General features: G+C 37.1%; 1 protein-coding gene and 1 pseudogene across 17 annotated transcripts in view; both read right to left on the minus strand.

Annotated features, from left to right (window-relative positions):
- BAZ2B (bromodomain adjacent to zinc finger domain 2B) overlaps positions 1-21,428 on the minus strand; it is a 308,079-nt gene that overhangs the window by 273,092 nt on the left and 13,559 nt on the right. The window lies entirely within an intron of this gene.
- Positions 2,613-4,940, minus strand: LOC113920369 (annotated as a pseudogene).

Raw genomic sequence — 21,428 nt, forward strand, 5'->3', positions numbered from 1 at the left:
TTTATTTATTTATTTATTTGAGAGAGAAAGAGAGAGAGCATGAGCAGGGGGAGACGCAGAGGGAGAAGCAGGCTCCCACCTGAGCAGGGAGCCCAGTGCTGGGCTCGACCCCAGGACCCTGGGATCATGACCTGAGCCAAAGGCAGACACTTAACCGACTGAGCCACCCAGGCGCTCCTGAATTGGTCATTTTGAACATTAAAAAACTTAATCACATATTGTAAGACTAAAAATATAGTGAAAAATTAAAATTATTCTACATAAAATAGACTGGCATAATATAAACTCTAAAACTAAATAATATAAATTAATGTATAAAAGCTTGAATTTAGAGGGGATGCACTAAATGGGTGATGGGTATTAAGGAGGGCACTTGTGATGAGCACTGGGTGTTATATAAATGGGATGAACTACTAAATTCCACTCTCTAAAATAATATTACACTATATGTTAACTAAAATTTAAATAAAACTTGAAATATTAGGGAAAAAAAGCTTGAATTTAGATTTTCAGTTAAAATTTTGATCCTATAAGATTTTACACGTTGAAGTTCATTACTAAGAAAAGATAGCATCCCTGTCCTCCTTCCACAATGCCAGTAAAGATACTTTTCTGAAACTGAAATCTGACTAAATCTTATCATGTCTCTCTCCTCCTAAAATCTTAACTTAAAAAAAGCTCACATTAATGATGTCTCATCACCTGCAAGTTTCTTCATCACTTGTTAGCCTGGTCTTTCAACATTATTTGCTAACAGTGTACTTTACCACTTTGCCCACATGAACGTACTTCAATTAATTCTTCAAAAATTTGCTAAGACTTCAACTTGTTTAATCACTATAATCTATGACTATATTACCAATTTTAAGGTCCAGTGCTTGTTGTAAACATGTAACTTTTAGATGATAAAATGCAGTCCTTGCCCTCAGGGTATAACAATATGCTGACGTTCTCCCTAAAATAGTACCCAATTTCTCAGAGCTACCTCTTTACATTAAATCTAATTCTTCTGATGTACTTATCACTCTTTATTGTAATTTACATGACTGTTTCCCCCTGCTAGCCTGTGAACAGAGAGAAAAGTAACAGTGTTATGCATCTCTACACTCTCAGCACTCAGCCAAATGAATTACCAACAGTAGTTGTTCAGTGCTGCGGGGAATGGTATGCAGTATAGCATGATCGAAAAAAAAAATGCCAGTAAAAGAAAAATATCTTTGATAGCTACACCTTGTCATTATATAAACATATTTAAATAAGCTTTAATTTTAATCTACAGTATAAAAATATTAGATATATCTATGAATTAATTATGAGTCATCTTAAGAAGTAACAACTCCAAAATAGAATTTTCTCTATTTTAGAGGCGCTACTCATATCTTGGACGGGACAATTCTTAATTGGGGTGAGGCTTCTTCAAACCTTGCTGATGGCTAGCATTGCAGGCCCTGCCCTCTCTGTCAGTACCTCCCTTCAATCATTGTGAAAAATCAAAACATCCTACATATTTGAAAATGTCCCCTAGGTGAATAATTCTCCTCTGAGAACTCCTGCTTAGTTTTGTGTTCAACTTTATTTGCAAGTAAATCAACTACTTTAAATAGAATAGTTGCTGCACATCTCTAAAACTAAAAATTAAAATATATGTAAAATTTAAAACTTAATATGAAATCAGTTCTTCAAACATAAGTAAAGATTTAATATATTTAGCCACTCTATCTTAGGGAGATATACGTAAACACAAAAGACTAAATCTATTTAAGTGTGGGAAAAAAACATAGAGTCCAAATTTATTGGGAAAAAATAAGAAAATTTTTCTAACTACCAACACCAAAATTTTATGTGTGGATTGAGACTGGCACCACCCACAGGGCTGAATATTAGACAATTGTGCATCACATATGGTACCCAAGCTATCCTGTAGGAAGTGAATTCCACATTGTAGAAGAACTCATAGTGGTATCCGTATTCATTTGGTCAGCATATTGTCCAGAATCACAATATATAGGTCAATGGTAAAGTGGGTATTATTGACTATTTTAAACTAAATTTCACAAGAGGGGCTTAAAAACATTTCTACCGAAACAAAACAAAAAAAACATGAATATGCTATGGTGTGAATGTGTGTGAACCCCCCAAATTTTATGTTGAAATTCTAAACTCCCAGTGTGTTAAGATTAGAAGAGGACCTTTGGGAGGGGATTAGGTCATGGGGGTAGAGCTCTCATGAATGGGACTGGGCCTCTTAGCTCCCTTGCTCCCTCCAACACGTGACAGCATGGTAAGATGTCTACAGTCTATGAACCACAAAGCACGCTCTCACCAAACTTGGATTCTGTCAGCATCTTATCTTAGACTTCCCAGCCTCCAAAACTGTGAGACATAAATTTCTATTGTCTATAAGCCACCCAGTCTATGGTATTCTGTTAGCCAAAACAGACTAAGATAGAGTATAATACAAGTAACAGAATCACAAGAAATGACACAAAAATGCCAAAGCTGATGCTTTTGCTCCTAGTTATCAGCCACATTATGGGGGGGAGGATGATCTCTGCCAAAAATAATAAATAATTTAACAATAAATTACTTGTACTGTGGATATCTTATTATTGTTAACAACTATCATCCGAAGTGTCCAGTACACTTTGAGAAACTGGCTCGTAACTTAAAGCCTTAATTTTTAGCAAAATATTTTAAGATATTATTTATATCACCTTTACCTCATCTTATTTTCATTTTACTTATTAGTATATCATATATCCTACATAATATATTAGAATATTAGTAAACATATAATTCTTAAATATATATTTTATATAATTCATAATACACACACACACATATACACATACATAGGTCATCTATACTCCAAAACATTTTTACAGTTAGGGAAGCATAATCAAAACAGCTAAAACAAAACAAAGCAAAAACAAACAAAACCCAGAAAAACAAAGACCATTATTATATAAGATTGGAGCCTAAAAATCATGTAATCTAAGAAACATTTCTCAAACCTTAGAGTGAACTTGATTTATTTACTTTTTTATAAAGATTATTTATTTATTTATTTGACAGACAGAGACACAGCGAGAGAGCAGGGGGAGTGGGAGAGGGAGAGGCAGGCTTCCCGCTGAGCAGGGAACCTGACGCAGGGCTCGATCCCAGGACCCTGGGATCATGACCTGAGCCAAATGCAGACGCTTAACGACTGAACCACCCAGGCGCCCCTGAACTTGATTTAAAGACAACACTAAGGGGCACCTGGCTAGCTCAGTTGGTAGAGCATTCAACTCTTGATCTCGGGGTTGTAAGTTTGAGCCCCACATTGGGTGCAGAGAAAATAAAATCTTAAAAAAAGAGAGAAAGAGACAATACTATAAGAAAAGACACCTGGCAAAAAGCAGCTACTGCTAATCACCCACTCAAAAGAAAACAAGTAAAAGTTCCTTGAAAACAGGGGCACCTGGGTGGCTCAGTCAGTTGAGCTTCCGACTCTTGATTTTGGCTCAGGTCATGAGATAAAGCCCTAAGTTGGGCTCCGTGCTCAGTGTGGAGTCTCCTTGAGGATTCCCTCTCTGCCCCTCCCTCTACCCCACTCTCTCTCTCTCTCTCTCTCTCTCTCTCTCTCTCAAATAAATAAATAAATAAATCTAAAAAAAAAAGTTCTTCAAAAACAAAAACACTGCCTTTTCGGGTATACAGTTGTGTGGTGCTCCACTGCACTTCAGAGAGTGCTTTTACAGATTGAAGGTTTGTGGCAAGCTATTGGCACCATTTTCCCAACAACATTTGCTCACTTTGCGTCTCTGTGTCACATTTTGGTAATTCTTGGAATATTTCAATTTTTTTCTTTCTTTCTTTCTTTTTTTTCCTTTCCTTTCTTTCTTTCTTTCTTTCTTTGACGAAGGAGATAAACCAATTTTATTGTCCAGCATTATGTTATACAAAAATCTAGGAACAACAGATTTGTAGAGAATAAATGAGTAGTAAATAAGAGAGCAATGGAAGTAATTTAAATTTGAATTATTTTCCATGATATTACAATGAAAACCATCCCAAAGTATGTGTGTGTCTGGCTTCAGAGTAGGTGTGCTCCCTGGCCAAAGCAAAACCCGCCATAAATTTAAGATGTTCAAAGTCTTGTATAGTTCTACTGGCTCCTGACAAAAACTTTTGAGATCTTCAAGAAAAGTAATGTATTTCTGATGCTCCAGGGCTGTGCTGAGCTCCACTAACTCAACTGCAAAAGTGTTGTCCACCCCTCAGCCTGCCAGGAAATCCATCAGGGGGTCATATAAAGTCTAAGCCAAGGGATCAGTGTTGAGTGTACTTCCCCTCAGGCTCGCCAATGGACTGAATGCTCATTTCCCTGAAGAAAATATCACTCTTGTCCTCCTCTCCTTACGCAACCTCATCTTCTGGATAGTGACAGTCCAGCAGTAGGGCCTTCTTGCTACCGTTCTTTATAACTTCAACCATGAAATTGGGAGTGGACGTCAATTCAGGCTCCTGTTCTTCAACTCTGCCCTTAGGAGGGCTCCTCCTCTCCTTCAAGTGTTGGCAGGATGCTATTGTTAATGTTGAAAGTGACAATGAATGATCTTTTCTCTAGCAACTTTCCCCACTACTTTGGCTTCTGTCCCATTCACTTCCAGCTCCCAACTTCCAGCCACCTTGGGAAGGGACTTATGCTTCTGCCTCCTCTCTTCCTCCTTAATTTCATCACTAATTTGACAAAAGCTCTGTCCCCCTGGGTGGGCCGCATGCTGCAGCTGGAGCCCCAGGGTGCTCAAGAGCACAGGAGGCTCAGCTGATCCAACCCACTGCAGGCAGAGCAGCCCCAAATGCCCCACAAAAGGTCCACTCAGGCTGCAGCAGAGGTTGAGGCAGCAGAGTTGGGACTGGTTGCAGAGCCCCTCCAACAGGGAAGCCCAGGGCATGGGGTGCTGGGCACAGCAGAGACAGCATTAGGGCTGCAGGCATGTGTGGGCATGAAGGTTGACCCAGGCAGAAGACCCCAGCCGGTGTCCCATTGGAAGGTGTCTATTTCAAATTTTTTCATTATTATTATATTTGTTATGGTGATCTATGATCAGTGATCTTTGATGCTACTATTGCAATTGTTTTGGGGTGCCATGAACCATGCCTATATAAGATGATGAACTTAATAAATGTTGGGTGTGTCGTGATTGCTCCACTGATGGATCTCTCCCCCTCCACTTGGGCCTCCCTGTTCCCCAGGACAACTATATAGAAATTAAGTCAATTAACAACCCTACAATCGCCTCTAAGTGTTCAAGGGAAAGGAAGAGTCACACTCTCTTTAAGTCAAAAGCTAGAAATGATTAAGCTTAGTGAGGAAGGCATGTTGAAAGCTGAAACAGGCCAAAAGTTAGGGCTCCTGTGCCCAAAAGCCAAGTTGTGAATGCAAACAAAGAGTTCTTGAAGAAAATTAAAAATGCTACTCCAGTGAACACATGAATGATAATTAAGTGAAACAGCTTTATCGTTGATATGGAGAACGTTTTAGTGGTCTGGATAGACGATCGCACCAGTCATAAAATTCCTTTAAGCCAAAGCCTAATCCAGAGCAAGGCACTAACCCTCTTCAATTCTATGAAGGCTGAGAGAGGAGAGGAAGCTGCCAAAGAAAAGTTTGATGCTAGCAAAGATTGTTTTATGAGGTTTAAGGAAAGAAGCCATCTCCGTAACATAAAAGTGCAAGGTGAAGCATCAAGTGCTGATATCAAAACTTCAGCAAATTATCCAGAAGATCTAGCGAGGATAATTAAAGAAGATGGCTACACTAAACAACAGATTTTCAATGTAGACAAAACAGCCTTCTATTGGAAGAAGACGTCATCTAGGACTTTCATACCTAGAGAAAAGAAGTCAGTATCTAGTTTCAAAACTTTCAAAGAAAGGCTGACTCTTGTTAGGGATAAATGCAGCTGGTGACTTGAAGTTGAAGCCAATGCTTATTTGTCATTCCAAAAATCGTAGGTCCTTAAGAATTATGCTAAATCTACTCTAACTGTGCTCTATAAATGGAACAACAAAACCTGGATGACAGCCACATCTATTTACAACATGGTTTACTGAATATTTTAAGCCCACTGTTGAGACCTATGGCTCAGAAAAAAAAGATTCCTTTCAAAATATTACTACTCATTGACAATGCACCTGGTCACTCAAGAGCTCTGATGGAGATGTCCAATGAGATAAATGTTGTTTTCATTTCTGGTACTACAACATCATTCTGTAGCCCATAGATCGAGGAATAATTTTGATTTTCCAGTCTTGTTATATAAGAAACACATTTTGTAAGGTTATCACTGCCAGATAGTGATTCTTCTGATGGATATGGGCAAAGTAAATAGACAAACTCTGGACATGATTCACTGTTCTAGATCCCATTAAGAACATTCGTGATTCATGGAAAGAAGGCAAAATATCAGCATTAACAGGAGTTTGGAAGAAGCTGATTCCAACTCTCATGAATGAACTTTGAAGGGTTAAAGACTTCAGTGGAGGAAGTAACTGCAGATATGGTGGAAATAGCAAGAGAATTACAATTAGAGATGGAGTCTTGAATATGTTACCAAATTGCTGCAATTTCATGATAAAACTTTAATGGATGAGGAGTTACTTCTTACGGCTGTGCAAAGGAAGTGGTTTCTTGAGACGGAATGTATTTCTGGTGAAGATGCCGTGAAGACTACTGAAATGACAACAAAGGACTTAGAATATTACATAAACTTAGTTGATAGAGCAGTGGTAGGGTTTGAGAGGATTGACTCCGGCTTTGAAAGCAGTTCCACAGTGGGTAATATTATGCAACCATAAAAAATGATGAGATGATGCCATTTGAGACAACATGGATAGACCAAAAGTGTTATGCTAAGTGAAATAGGTCAGACTGTGAAAGACAAATGCCATGATTTCACTCATAAGTGGAATCTAGAAACAAAAATAAAAACAAAAACAAATGAATAAACAAAGAACAGAACCAGACCTATAAATATAGAGAACAAACTAATGGTTGCCATAGAGGAGGGGGGAGGGGGTTTGAGCAAATCATGTGAAGGGGAATGGGAGATATAGGCTTCCAGTTATGGAATGAATAAGTCACAGGAATAAAAGGCACAACATAAGGAATATAGTCAATGAAACTGTAATAGCATAATATATAAAGTTGTCAAACACTAAGTTGTATACCTGAAACTAACATAATATTGTATGTAAACTGTAGTCAAATAAAATAAAAAAAGATATGTACATTGTTTTTAGACATAATGGTATTATTACACACTAAACAGACTATGGCATAGTATAAACTTAACTTTTATATACACTGAGAAACCAAAAAACTCATTTGGCTCACTTTATTGCAATATTCACTTTATTGCTGTGGTCCTGAACAGAATTCACAATATCTTTGAGGTATGCTTGTAGATTTAATACAGGAATTAAAAATTTTAAAGGAAGCAACCAGAGGAAAGCAGCCTAAATTTAGGTTTCTAAAGCAAAAAATTCTTTAAAATGTGCTATTTCTTAATTGTAAAAAAGGAAAAAAACAGTGAAGGAAGCAAACTTCTACGAACTCAAATAGTTCAACTATTTACAATGTGAACTTTATCAGATTTACCTACATTTCAAGAAGAAAATTAAAAATGCGAAGAAGAGGGGCACCTGGCTGGCTCAGTTGGTAGAACATGCGACTCTTGATCTCAGGGTTGTGAGTTCAAGCCCCAAATCAGGCACAGAAATTACTTAATAAAAAAAATTTTTTAATTAGTCTAATATTTTTTTAAATGCAAAGAGGTACCTTTTTAAAAGTTTCTAATTAGCTTTAAAAAATAACATTTTACATTTTAAAATTTTATTTTAAAACATTTGTTTCTTGACATGATACACAATAGTCTGATTACATATAATACTATTTTTAATATCTTCTCAGAACTCAAAATCTATTTTTCCAGGTTCACTTAAATAGTATGTGTGGAAACATATTGACCACATTAGGCTTACATCACATAATATCACAACTCATTCCCTAGAAAACGTGTTATTTTAATACCTATGAATGAAAAGCATATTATAAACATCTAAAGGTATAACATCACAAAATGGATAGTAGTCTAACCATTCACAAGAATGAAAAACTCTTTTCCAAGCTGTTAGAAAGGTTCTTTCCTAATAGCTTTCTAGGCAAAACAAGTCTGAAGCAAATGAGAGTTAAGTTTCAGGTTTTTTTCTCCTACTCAACAGGCCTTACATTGCTTATTTTTAAAACAGGAGTCGTAAATGAAACACAACTACAGGTGAAGAATTAGAATCCTCATTAATTTCAGGTGCTGGTTGTCTTGCCAATTTCCCTAGTCCACTTCTGTTTCTATGGTAACAAAGGTAGAATCAGGAAGCAGAAGCAAATATTTTAAGATAACAGTTATATAGGGATAGTCAAGTGCTGAATTGCAAAAGATGAAAAGGAAGAATGGAATCACAATTCGTATAATTTTAAAGATACTCAAGGGGGGAATCTTCTAGTCCAGCATTCCTTGTTTTCATGGAAAACTATTTACATTTTCATTATAACTTCTAAAAATTTTGATTCCACTCCCACTTTGGGTGGCCAAAAAACAAAACTAAACAAAACCCTAAAATCACCAAGTGTCCAGATTTACCCTCCATCACAAAATTCACAGTACTAGAATTAAGGCTTTAAAATATGATAGCATACTTTGTGATCCTAACTGGGACTCCATTTTAGACTTTGATTTTCTTTGAAACAGTGGATTCTAATGTGACTTTTTATTTTCAAGCAAAGCAGCTACCTTTAAGAATGAAAATAAACCTTCTATTAATACTAGTATTAACCTTTCAAATATATGCATATACTTTATACAAATGAAATACATATGTGTCTGGAATACACATTTCTTCAGCAAAGTTTCTAAATATTTCTGGGGTCATATTAAGTTTGTGAGTATCCAAAATCATGACTTTGTGAGATCCTTTGAACTGTTTATTCTTTTCCAAGTTGCTTTATGTTCAACATATTCTTCTTCCTCTCTCAAAACATTGTCACTCCAGGGGCACCTGGGTGGCTCAGTCATTAAGCACCTGCCTTCGGCTCAGGTCATGATCCCGCGGTCTGGGATCGAGCCCCACATCAGGCTCCCTGCTCCAAGGGAAGCCTGCTTCTCCCTCTCCCACTCCCCCTGCTTGTGTTCCCTCTCTCACTATTGTCTCTGTCTGTCAAATAAATAAAATCTTTAAAAACAAACAAACAAACAAAAAACATTGTCACTCCAAAGAGTTTATGTTTCTGTCTCTGTCTCTGTGTCTGTCTCATTACTCTGGGGGAAGCAAGCTGCCATGTCAGAAGGAGCACTATGGAAATGACCATGTGACAAAGAACTGAGGCCTCCTACTAACAGCCAATAAGGAACTGTCATTAATGATGTGAGCTTGGCATCAGATCCTCCAGCCCTAGCTGGATGTTGAGATGACTGCTGTCCCAGCTGGAAGCTTGATAGCCACCTCAAGAGAGACCCTGAGTTAAAACCACCTAAGCCAATCCCAGTTTCCTGACCCACAGAAACTAAAATACAAAGATTAGTAGAAAAAGCATATTGGAAAATGATACATACAGTATAATGCTACTTAAGGTTTTAACACATGCTAAATAATGCTGATAAACTTGAGTATTTTGCTAAATTAGATAACCAATAAGGTATCTTATTCACCTTTTTATTTCCTCCTACCCTAACTCGAAGAGTTCCTTGCCTAAAACAAATACTTAATAAGTAAATGACAAAGTAAAGCATTAAGATATAATGCAGTTTGGCCAAAACTCATACCTAATGCGCTTGCTCTTACTGCTAAGGAAAACAAAAATTTAACCCCCTACCTCTATGTGACAACTAAAATAATAACAATGTTCATTTATAAAATACATGATGTGCTAACCTGTAAACATCAGAAAACAAAGAGTATGTCCAAAGTCTACATTTCAATCACTTTTTACCACAATGAACATACAAACTGGCCAAATTTTTACATCTTTAACTACAAACAATCGGAATATACCTCTGTTTAGTTCTATGCAGCAAAATATTAATCCTCTTACAAGAATGTTCCGGAGGGGAACCTGGGTGGCTCAGTCGGTTAAGCGTCTGACTTTTTGATTTCAGCGTGGGTCATGATCTCGGGGTCATGAGATCCAGCCCCAAATCAAGCTCCATGTTCAGCAGGAGGATACTTCTCTCCCTCTCTCTCCCTCTACCTCTGCCCCTCCCCCCACCACTCATGTGCTCTCTGAAATAAATAAATCTTAAAAAAATACAATAAAATGAAAAATAAACAGAAGTCCGAGCTGAGACTCTTCACTAAAAGTTAAAAAGTTTATTTTGTAGCCATAGTAGTTGTACAGTAGTGCACAGGCTTTACTAAGACACGCAAAAGCAAACCCAAGGAGGTTGGTTAACATTCCGGCTCGCTCCTATGAAAATAATCAGCCATAACCTCATAGTAAGACCAGCCTTTTGGGGGGATCAAGAAAAATCTTTAAAATTATTATGATCATATCCCTCCAAAAATCTTAGCAAAACCATTCCTTCTAAACAATTCAAATACAAATATAATTCCCCAGTAAACAGAAACATGATTATCTGTAACAATTAAGAATATACAAATTAGGGATGCCTGGGTGGCTCAGTCTGTTAAATGTCTGCCTTTGGCTCAGGTCATGATCCCAGGATCTTGGGATCAAGCCTGGTGTCGGTATCCCTGTGTAGTGGGGAGCCTGCTTCTCCCTCTGCCCCTCCCCTCATTTGCGCTCTCTCTCTCGAATAAATAAAATCTTAAAAATACATATGTACATATTAAAATAAAATTATCCCCATTAAGAATACAATAAAAAAAGTTCTCAAAGTCCACAGGAAGGAGTAGAAGATAATACAACTTCTCCTGAGGAGCATTTCATGAATATGTGAAAAGAGCCATAAAATCTGAATAAAACAGCATTCATTCACATAATCCCTCCCAAAAATCCACCCAAAAGTACCAAAACTAGTATAAGGAATGCCATCATCAAAAAAGTCAGGGAAAATACCAACACTGTAACCAGACTCTGACTCTATACCCATATGTTCCAAGGGTATAAGGGACAGATTTTAAGAAATAAGAATATTCTGAAATGTCCCAACCCACAACTTATAGAATTGAAGTTTAGGAACACAGAAGGCCTATAGGAGAAGTAGGAATCACAGAGCTTGGTGCTCATGTTCACTTTGGAGAAAGACATCAAGGGGCCTTTTGGGCCTCACTGTTTTAATTTTCCTTAACCTGTCATTAGGGTTGAAATGGAGCCAGCTTTATAAGTGATGATCAAATATGACTAAGCAGAAACAAGTACTGACTCACCATACAAAACTCATAATCCACAGTATTAGTAACAATTCTCCCCTTGCTGATATCCCCCATCCACAGATATGCCAGGGTCTCCCTGAAGGAGGGGAATTGCTAAAATCAAAGGTTGACCCTCAAACATAGGATTACAGGTACACCCACAACACAGATCTCAAGAGATTCAGCAAAAAAGTTCTAGGAGAAAAAAACTATATTTCCTTTTGCCCAGTTCATCTTGTTGCTTATCCCAAATATTGAGAACCATCAACATCTAAACCTCTGTCTAGCACAAATTATAAAATGAAAAACACTCAAAAAACACTAAGGTAGGGGTGCCTGGGTGGCTCAGTTGGTTAAGCGGCCGCCTTTGGCTCAGGTCATGGTCTCAGGGTCCTGGGATCGAGCCCCACATTGGGCTCCCTGCTTAGCAGGAAGTCTGCTTCTCCCTCTCCCTCTGCCTGCTGCTCCCCCTGCTAGTGCTCTCTCTGTCAAATAAATAAATAAAAATCTTTAAAAAAACACACACAAAGGTAAATAGAGAAAGCCATCAAGAATTACCAAGTTGCCCATGTATTTAAGTAAATTTCAACTTCCTTTCTGAATTTTTTAAAGTCTTAATAGAAATAGATGAATACTTGCTTAACATGATTTTCAAAAACACATCTAACAAACCAAAAGTGAGTATCACAGACAATGATGAAGTATTTGAAGCATTTCAAAAATCAGAAAAAAATAAGGGTATGCTCAGTGTTAATACTAGTCAACTCTATTCTTTAACCAAAGAATAAAGTTATAAATATTAGAAGTGTGGCAGCAAAATCATCTCTATTTGCATAAGATATGATTACATATATGGAAAATCCTAGAGAATCGACTGAAAAATTAGAAAAGTAGGAAAGTTGAGTAATTCAATGGCCAGTAGGAATTACTCCACAACGTTTTGGGAAAAACTGAATAGCTTGTGGGGAAAAAAATAAAGCTGAGAGTTCACACTTCACCTCTTTCACTTAAGTAGATTCCATCTATGATAAAATTCAAGTGTAAAGCAAAACAAACCTTAGAGCCATACACAAAAAGAATGCAACATAGGTCTTCTAAATACTTATTTCTTCTTATATTGAAAATAACAATATGGTGGGGATTCCACAATAAATATCAGAAAAGGGAAGAAGGGAAAAAGAAGGAAAAAGAAAAAATAACTTAGTAATGTGTTAGAGCTTGCTCACAGAAGTTCACAAGAGTCATTGTTAACAATTGTTAAAATTGTTAAAATTTTCAGGAATTTTGCAACCCAGTTGTTAAACATTAAAAATTTAAAAAGTCATTATTAAAAATTAAATTATATAGGGGTGACTGGGTGGCTCAGTTAGTTAAGTGTCCAACAGTTGGTTTCAGCTCAGGTCATGATCTCAGGGTTGTGGGATCAAGTCCGTGTGGGGCTCCATGCTCAGCGGGGTGTCTGCTTGGGATTCTCTCTCTCTCCCTCTCCTTTGGCCCCTCTCCCACTCCCACTCTCTCTTTAAAATAAATACATAGGGGCACTTGGGTGGCTCAGTCAGTAAAGCATCTGCCTTCAGCTCAGGTCATGGTCCCAGGGTCCTGGGATCAAGCCCTGCATCGGGCTTCCCTGCTCATGGTGGAGCCTGCTTCTCCCTCTCCCTCTGCAGCTCCACCTGCTTGTGCTCTCTTGCTGTCTGTCAAATAAATAAAATCTTAAACAATAATAAATAAAATAAAATAAATACATAAACCTTTAAAAAATTAAATTATATAAATACCAATCAATAAATTATATTAAAAATAAGACAATAAACACTCAACTTCCTAATTATTTTACCACATTTTATTATTCTCTATGCTGTTGAGGTTATTTACATCTATTGTATCAGCTTGGTACAGATACTGTATAATAATTGTGTGTCTACACATCGCAACTCTGTTCAGTGGTTTTAATTTGTTGGAATGAAATAGGCCGTGTCAGGAGTATTTACACCAGGGAAAAGAGTACACACTATAAATCAAGACTCCCTCTGCCAAACATACAAACCAGTTGTTACCAGAATACCACTGCATAAATGTAAACCATTCATTATGCTTTGAACCAGCAAGTCAATCTCCTGGAATGTTTCCTAATGAAATAAATTACAATATGCACAAAGGCTTAGTGATGTTTGATGTTAAATTAGTTCATTATATGTTATATGTTAATCAAAAACAGTTTAAATGCCCCAAACTTGGGTAGTTGAATAAATTATTATATACTGTTTGAAAATATTTAATGACAGAAGAAAATGCCTCCTGATATAATCCAAAAAAGAACTAATAAAGTAAAAAAGAATGAAAAACTACAAATATAATATCTATTTCCTAAAAAAAAAACCACACACACACAAATACATAGAAAAAATATCAGAAATTAAAACTTTAAGAAAAACCAGCAAAGAGACATTTCTAGTTGAAAAAATTTTTTAAAGATTTTATTTATTTATTTATTTATTTATTTATTTGAGAGAGAGAATGTGCATGAGCAAGGAGGGGCAGAGATAGAGGGAGGGAGAGAACCTCAAGCAGACACCTCGCTGAGCACAGAGCCTGAGAGGGGCTCAATCTCATGACTGTGATATCATGACCTGAGCCAAAATCAAGAGTCGGATCAGAAATTTAACCAACTAAACCACCCAGGTGCCCCTCTACCTGAAGAATTTCTGATATCTGGAAACTGAATTCTGAAATTTCTTTCCACCAAAGCTCCAATCTCACTGCTATACACACCCACATCTTCTCAATCCCTCTAATTACAGAGGTACCCCTCCTTCTAGTTAATGTCAATCAGTCGAACATGGGTTTGGAACGCATGTCTTCCCGCTTCTCAAAGAATTTCTGAATTATATCCCCTGCCCCTATATCTTCATTCTCATCAAGAAAGTCTTTTCAAGCCCACATTTCCTTCCTAGAAACTTGCCAATTTCTTTTCATTTCCCTTAAAAAACAACAACTATCTAAACTCCATGTTCCTATTTCTTTAGCTTTAGTCCAAACCACTCCACTAAAACTATTATTGCCAAGGTCACTAATGTCCTTTTTCTGCTTAATAGGATTTTTTTATTAGTTCTTACTTGATATCACAAAACCATTTCACTCTATGCCAGCTCCCTCATTTTCTTTTTAGAGAGGACATTTATGAAACTAACTTGCTGTTTTTTCATTTATGAAAACTTTCATTTCATTAAACTTCAATATAAAATAAAATAAAAATGCAAATAATAGAATTTTGGATATTTGAGATTTTTAACTTTTTTTTTTTTAAAGATTTTATTTATTTATTTGACAGAGAGAGACAGAGCAAGGGAGGGAACACAGCAGGGGGAGTGGGAGAGGGAGAAGCAGGTTCCCCACTGAGCAGGGAACCCGATGTGGGGCTCCATCCCAGGACCCTGGGATCATGACCTGAGCCGAAGGCAGACGCTTAACGACTGAGCCACCCAGGCACCCCTGAAATTTTTATTTTAATATTTTCTGTATTTTTCAAAACTTTTGAGAATATTTTTTGTCAAAAATACACCTTTGATTTTAAAACAAGTCTTGTTGTACATCTAAAACTAACATAATGTTATACGTCATTTGTACCTCAGTTTTTTTAAATGTTAGAAAACAAACAAAATGAATATAAAGAAAAAAATCAAAGGACAATGAACATGATTAACTCTAAGAAGGAATAACTGGCAAGTTGTAGAGTTGCATGTACAATTTACTCTTATCATAAACATATGGCACAAATATAAAACAATATGAGAACTGATCTTTTAAAGGTTCAAGTTGTATTCCCAAATAGTCATAATTGAGGCATCTAATAAGTATAATAGAATTATTTACCAGGATGATAACCCTATCTTAACAAGGAAAATTTATTTTTAACATGCTCAGTATTATCTAATAAAATTATTATTTTTATAAAGAATTCTATTACAAGAGGTAGAAACAAAACAAAAATTTGACAATGCCAGGGCGCCTGGCTCAGTCAGTTAAGCGACTGCCTTCGGCTCAGGTCATAATCCCAGGGTCCTGGGATCAAGCCCCATGCAGGGAGCCCGCTTCTCCCTCTCCCTCTTCTTTTGCCCCTGCTCCTGTGCTCTCTCTCTCACTCTCTCAAATAAATAAATAAAATCTTTAAAATTGACAATGCCTTAAAAGTTGACCTTTAGTTATCTAGTTCAACATTCCTTATAATAGAGATTATTTAGAGTATACAGCAGAAATGTGGTACAGATACTAAGTGTTGACAGGAAGTTGGGCCTTAATATGGGCTTTAAAGGGTAGTTTTACTAGAAAAAGGAATGGGGAAGGGGATGTCTGGCTGTCTCTATCGGCAGAGCATGCACCTCTTGATCTTAGGATCAGGAGTTCAAGCACCACTTGGGACACAGAGTTTACTTTAAAAAAAAGGAATGGGAAGAATTATATGTCAAGAAAGAAAATATATGAGAAGTGTCTATAAAAACTCTGGGAAGGAAGACTTTTTTTTTTTTTAAGATTTTATTTATTTGTCAGAGACAGGGAGAGAGAGAGCACAAGCAGGGGGAGTGGCAGGCAGAAGGAGAGGCAGACTCCCTGCTGATCTGGGAGCCCGATGCAGGACTCGATCCCAGGACCCTGGGATCATGACCTCAGCCGAAGGCAGACACTTAACTGACTGAGCCACCCAGGCACCCGGTTTTGGTCTTTTTGTTTTTCTTAATTTATTTATTTATTTTAGAAAGAGAGAGAGAGTGTGAGTCTGAGTGGGCAGAGGGGCAGAGGGAGAACGAGAGAATCCCAGGCAGAGTCCATGCTGAGCACAGAGCCTGAAGTGGGGCTCGATCCCAAGACCCCAATATCATGACTTGAGCCAAAACCAAGAGTCAGTTGCTCAACACATTGAGCCACTGAGGTGCCCTGGGAAGAAGACATTTTTTAAGCTTAAAAATGGAAACAATGTTTTTAAAAATCTGAAGAAATGACAAGTTAGTATTTCACATTTCTGTAAATAAAAAATTATTAAAAACTTAAAGAATTATAATAAATATAATAAAAGTATAATATCATTAATACTTAGAGGAATTAATAAATAGCTTAAAATAAATATACTAAGACCTCTGTGCAGTAACAGGCAATGTCAAGGACAAATCACAAAAGAGAACAGGCTATCTGAAAGATGCTCATTCTAATTAGTCACAGTAATGCAGATTAAATAAAGTACAATTTTTCTGCAATGGAATCGACAATGGCTAAAAATGATGAATATAACCCAATCCAATGAAAGTGTAGGGAAACAGGTATGGTTATCTACTACTAGTGAAATACTATACACGCATATAATCCTTTCAAAACCCAAGTTCACAATACATATATTAAGAGCCTTAAAGTATTCCCAGCCCTTAACCCAATAATTACCTTTTTGGGTATTTTCTATGAAATGATGTCAGACAGCAACATATAAAAGTACTATGCATAAAAATGTGCATTGAAGCATTATCTATACAGGTTGGAAGTAAGGAATCAATCTATGTGTATGCATAACCATGGGCTCCACCATTAGCATTCCCCTGTCACACAAGGGAAGAATCAGATAACCCTGTGAGGAAGTACAGGGCTGGGAAAATCCAAAATTATAACTCCTCAGAAGTCTTAGAAAATAAGCAGATTTTACCAAGCAGAAAGAGAGGGAATAAGAATTGCATACAGGGAACATCATGTGTAAAATCATGGATTTATGAAAGTCTATCCTCAGGGATCCATAAAAAGTATGGTATGTTTGTAATATGTTTAGAACATGCTGCCTCCTATCTCCCAGGGGTTTTTAGAAAGTGATGTTTAGCAGTGGTTTAAACACATACAGAGCAATAAATACAAACAAAAATGAAAAATATGAGCCTAACTGGATGTGAATATTCATCTTCATATAATGTGATACACCAGGAATAAAGCAGAAGGGTTTTAAAAAACAGATGAGGGTTTATCTTAAGCTAAACTCATCAGGAGATTGTTATGATGTGTTAGAAATAGTATCTAACCACTGGCAAGTGGTAAACCACAGCCAATCTCAATTTTATTTATTTTATTTATTTGTTTATTTATTTAAGAGCATGCACACAAGCAAGGGGAGGGGCAGAGGGACAAGCAAACTCCTCACTGAGAGGGGAGCCCAATGCAGGGCTCAATCCCAGTACCCTGAGATCATGACCTGGGCCAAAAGCAGATGCTTAACCGACTAAGCTACCCAGGTGCCCCCAACCTCTCTTGTTCTTACTTTCAGTATCTGGAAAGGAGAAATAAGTGTTCAGCTACATCAAATTATTGTTATAGTCATAAGAAATAGATTTGCATGCAAGGTATTACAATCTCCAACCTCCCCAAACTAGCACAACCCCATTCCTTTAAATTATCATGTACCTCATATTTATCCTCCTACCCATTCTATTGCTATTAGTCTAGTCATTACCACCTGACACTGGAATTTCTGAAATAAGTCACTGGTCTTTTTTTTTTTACCTTTTTATTTCTTATTTTATTTTATTTTAATTTAATTTTATTATGTTAGTCACCATACATTACATCATTAGTTTTTGATGTAGTGTTCCATGGTTCATTATTTGTGTATAACACCCAGTGCTCCATTCAATACATGTCCATCTTAATACCCATCACCAGGATAACACAGCCCACCACCACCCTCCCCTCTGGTGTTTCTTTTAATAGTCTCTATTTTCTATACATTTAACAGAGTTCTTCTGGATCTATCTTTCCAAATTTTTAATCATTTCACATCTCCACTTAAAAATCTATTACCTGGGGCACCTGGGTGGCTCAGTCATTAAGCATCTGCCTTTGGCTCAGGTCATGGTCCCAGGGTCCTGAGATTGAGCCCCACATGGGTCTCCGTGTTCAGCGGGAAGCCTGCTTTTCCCTCTCCCACTCCCCCTGCTTGTGTTTCTTCCCTCACTGTCTCTCTCTCTGTCAAATAAATAAATAAAACCTTTTAAAAAAATCTATTAGCCAACCTAAACCCGTTTGTAACTTTATCTCCCACTACACACACATTTTAGTTAGGTAGGGTTTCCTCCAATCTATCCTTTGTTCAGGTTACTGTTGGGGTGCCTGGGTGGCTCAGATTGTTAAGCGTCTGCCTTCAGCTCAGGTTGTGATTCCGGGCTCCCAGGATCAAGCCCTGCATGGGGCTCCCTGTTCAGCGGGAAGCCTGCTTCTCCCTCTCCACCACTCGTGTTCTTTCTCTCTCTCTCTCCCTCAAATAAATAAAATCTTAAAATAAAGTAGGCTCCATGCCTACACACATTTTTGCAATCACGAAACTGAGATCAAGACATGAGTGAAATCAAGAGTTGGATGTTTAAGCAACTGAGCCACTCAGATGCCCCCAGTAGAGACTCATCTTATTGGGGGATGAGGGATAGGTTCTAGTCAGTAGGCTATATCAAAATATAGTAAATATTGTCTTTGACATGAATCATACTGGAGACAGATATATGATCTCTCAATAAGTCCAACACAGCCAGTTTGACTGCCAGCATTAAAGTAGATGTCATTTATGTAGTTGAGTTCCAGATATTCATTGACGGCCTGCACTTAGTAGCTATGATATACAAAAAAAATATTTATATTAAGACATAAGAGACACAGTGACTGTAAGATGCCACACAATGAGACCTACCCAGAGAGCACCAGACTCCTGTATCCTGCCTATAGATAAATTCACTGAATGAATGATGTTTACTGAAATTGTTTTTCCTTTCCCACCCACAATTTTTCCTAACATAAATAACTTAATTTCAATGGGTTAAAATCACAAAAGATGAGATTGCACTCCATGTACATCTTTTCTCTTTAAGTAAATTATGACTTCCTTAAGCATATTATGGGCTATGTGTTTTGTTTCTGAGCACTTTGAAATGTTTCTAGTTACTAAGTAATAGATGTCAGCCTGATTCTTGTTCTCAATTTAATGATCAGTTTATTAAACTAATCATTACTGCCTAGTATGTGACTATTAGCACATCACAATAGTATGAAACATGAAAAAATAAGTGATTTTTACCTGTTTCCTTGGGTAACTATAGGATTACTTTCAGGTCTCCTGTGAAGTCCTGAGATTAACAAATACAAAAATAAACATAAATTTTTACCCAGGTAGACGTAAGTAATTTAGTTGGTACCTCTGGACTTAAGCTGAAACATATCAAATGCTACTTACTAAGAATAAAATATTTGCAATAAACTGCAAAAAAGAGACCTATTTCACAAAAAGTGTCTCACATTAAAGCAAAAAAGGTCAAATCAAGATACTGTGTCAATAGAATACTTGATTAAAAGCAACAATCCCAAAAAACCAAATACTGGAAAGTTCTGGTCACATTCAATCTAGAAATTCCCTAATTTGGGGAAGGAAACAGGCATCAAAACCAGGAGGCACAAGGATCCCCCCCCAAAATCAATAAAAATAGGTCAACACCCCAACATCCAATAGTAAATCTCACAAGTCTCAGAGACGAAGAGAAAATCCTGAAAGCAGCTCGGGACAAGAGGTCTGCAACCTACAATGGTAGAAACATTAGATTGGCAGCAGACCTACCCACAGAGACATGGCAGGCCAGAAAGGACTGGCATGATATATTCAGAGCACTAAATGAGAAAAATATGCAGTCAAAAATACTATATCCAGGTAGGCTGTCATTGAAAATAGGAGAGATAAAAAGCTTCCAGGACAAACAAAAACTAGAAGAATTTGCGAACACCAAACCAGTCCTACAAGAAATATTGAAAGGGGTCCTCTAAGCAAAGAGAGAGCCTAAAAGTAACATAGACCAGAAAGAAACAGAGACAATATACAGTAACAGTCACTTTACAGGCAATACAGTGTCACTAAATTCATATCTTCCAATAGTTACCCCAAATGTAAATGGGCTAAATGCCCCAATCAAAAGACAGAGGGTATCAGATTGAATAAAAAAAGAAGACCTATCGATATGCTGTCTGCAAAAGACTCATTTTAGACTCCAGATTTAAAGTGAGGGGGTGGAAAACCATTTACCATGCTAATGGACATCAAAAGAAAGCTGGAGTGGCAATCCTTATATTAGACAAATTAGATATTAAAGCAAAGACTATAAGAAGAGATGAGGAAGGACACTATATCCTACTTAAAGGGTCTATCCAACAAGAAGATCTAACAATTGTAAATAACTATGCCCCTAACATGGGAACAGCCAATTATACAACCCAATTAATAACAAAATCAAAGAAACACATTGACAATAATACAATAGTAGTAGAGGACTTTAACACCCCCCTCACTGAAATGGACAGATCATCTAAGGAAAGGATCAACAGGGAAATAAAGGCTTTAAATGACACACTGGACCAGATGGACTTCACAGATATATTCAGAACCTTCCATCCCAAAGCAACAGAATACACATTCTTCTCTAGTGCCCATGGAACATTCTCCAGAATAGATCACATCCTGGGTCACAAATCATGTCTCAACCTGTACCAGAAGACTGGGATCATTCCCTGCATATTTTCGGACCACGATGCTTTGAAACTATAACTCAATCACAAGAGGAAAGTTGGAAAGAACTCAAATACATGGAGGCTAAAGAGCATCCAGCTAAGGAATGAATGGGTCAACCAGGAAATTAAAAAAGAATTTTAAAAAATTCATGGAAACAAATGACAATGAAAATACAACTGTTCAAAATCTTTGGGAGGCAGCAAAGGTGGTCCTAAGGGGAAAGTATATAGCAATACAAGCCTGTCTCAAGAAACAAAAAAGGTCTCAAATACATAATCTAACCCTACCTAAAGAAGCTGGAGAAAAAACAGCAAATAAAGCTAACCCCAGCAGGAGAAGAGAAATAATAAAGATCAGAGCAGAAATCAATGAAATAGAAACCAAAAGAACAGTAGAACAGATTGACAAAACTAGGAGCTGGTTCTTTGAAAGAATTAATAAGATTGAT

This window comes from Zalophus californianus, chromosome 3 (assembly GCF_009762305.2).
Source record: "Zalophus californianus isolate mZalCal1 chromosome 3, mZalCal1.pri.v2, whole genome shotgun sequence".
Taxonomy (NCBI): domain Eukaryota; kingdom Metazoa; phylum Chordata; class Mammalia; order Carnivora; family Otariidae; genus Zalophus; species Zalophus californianus.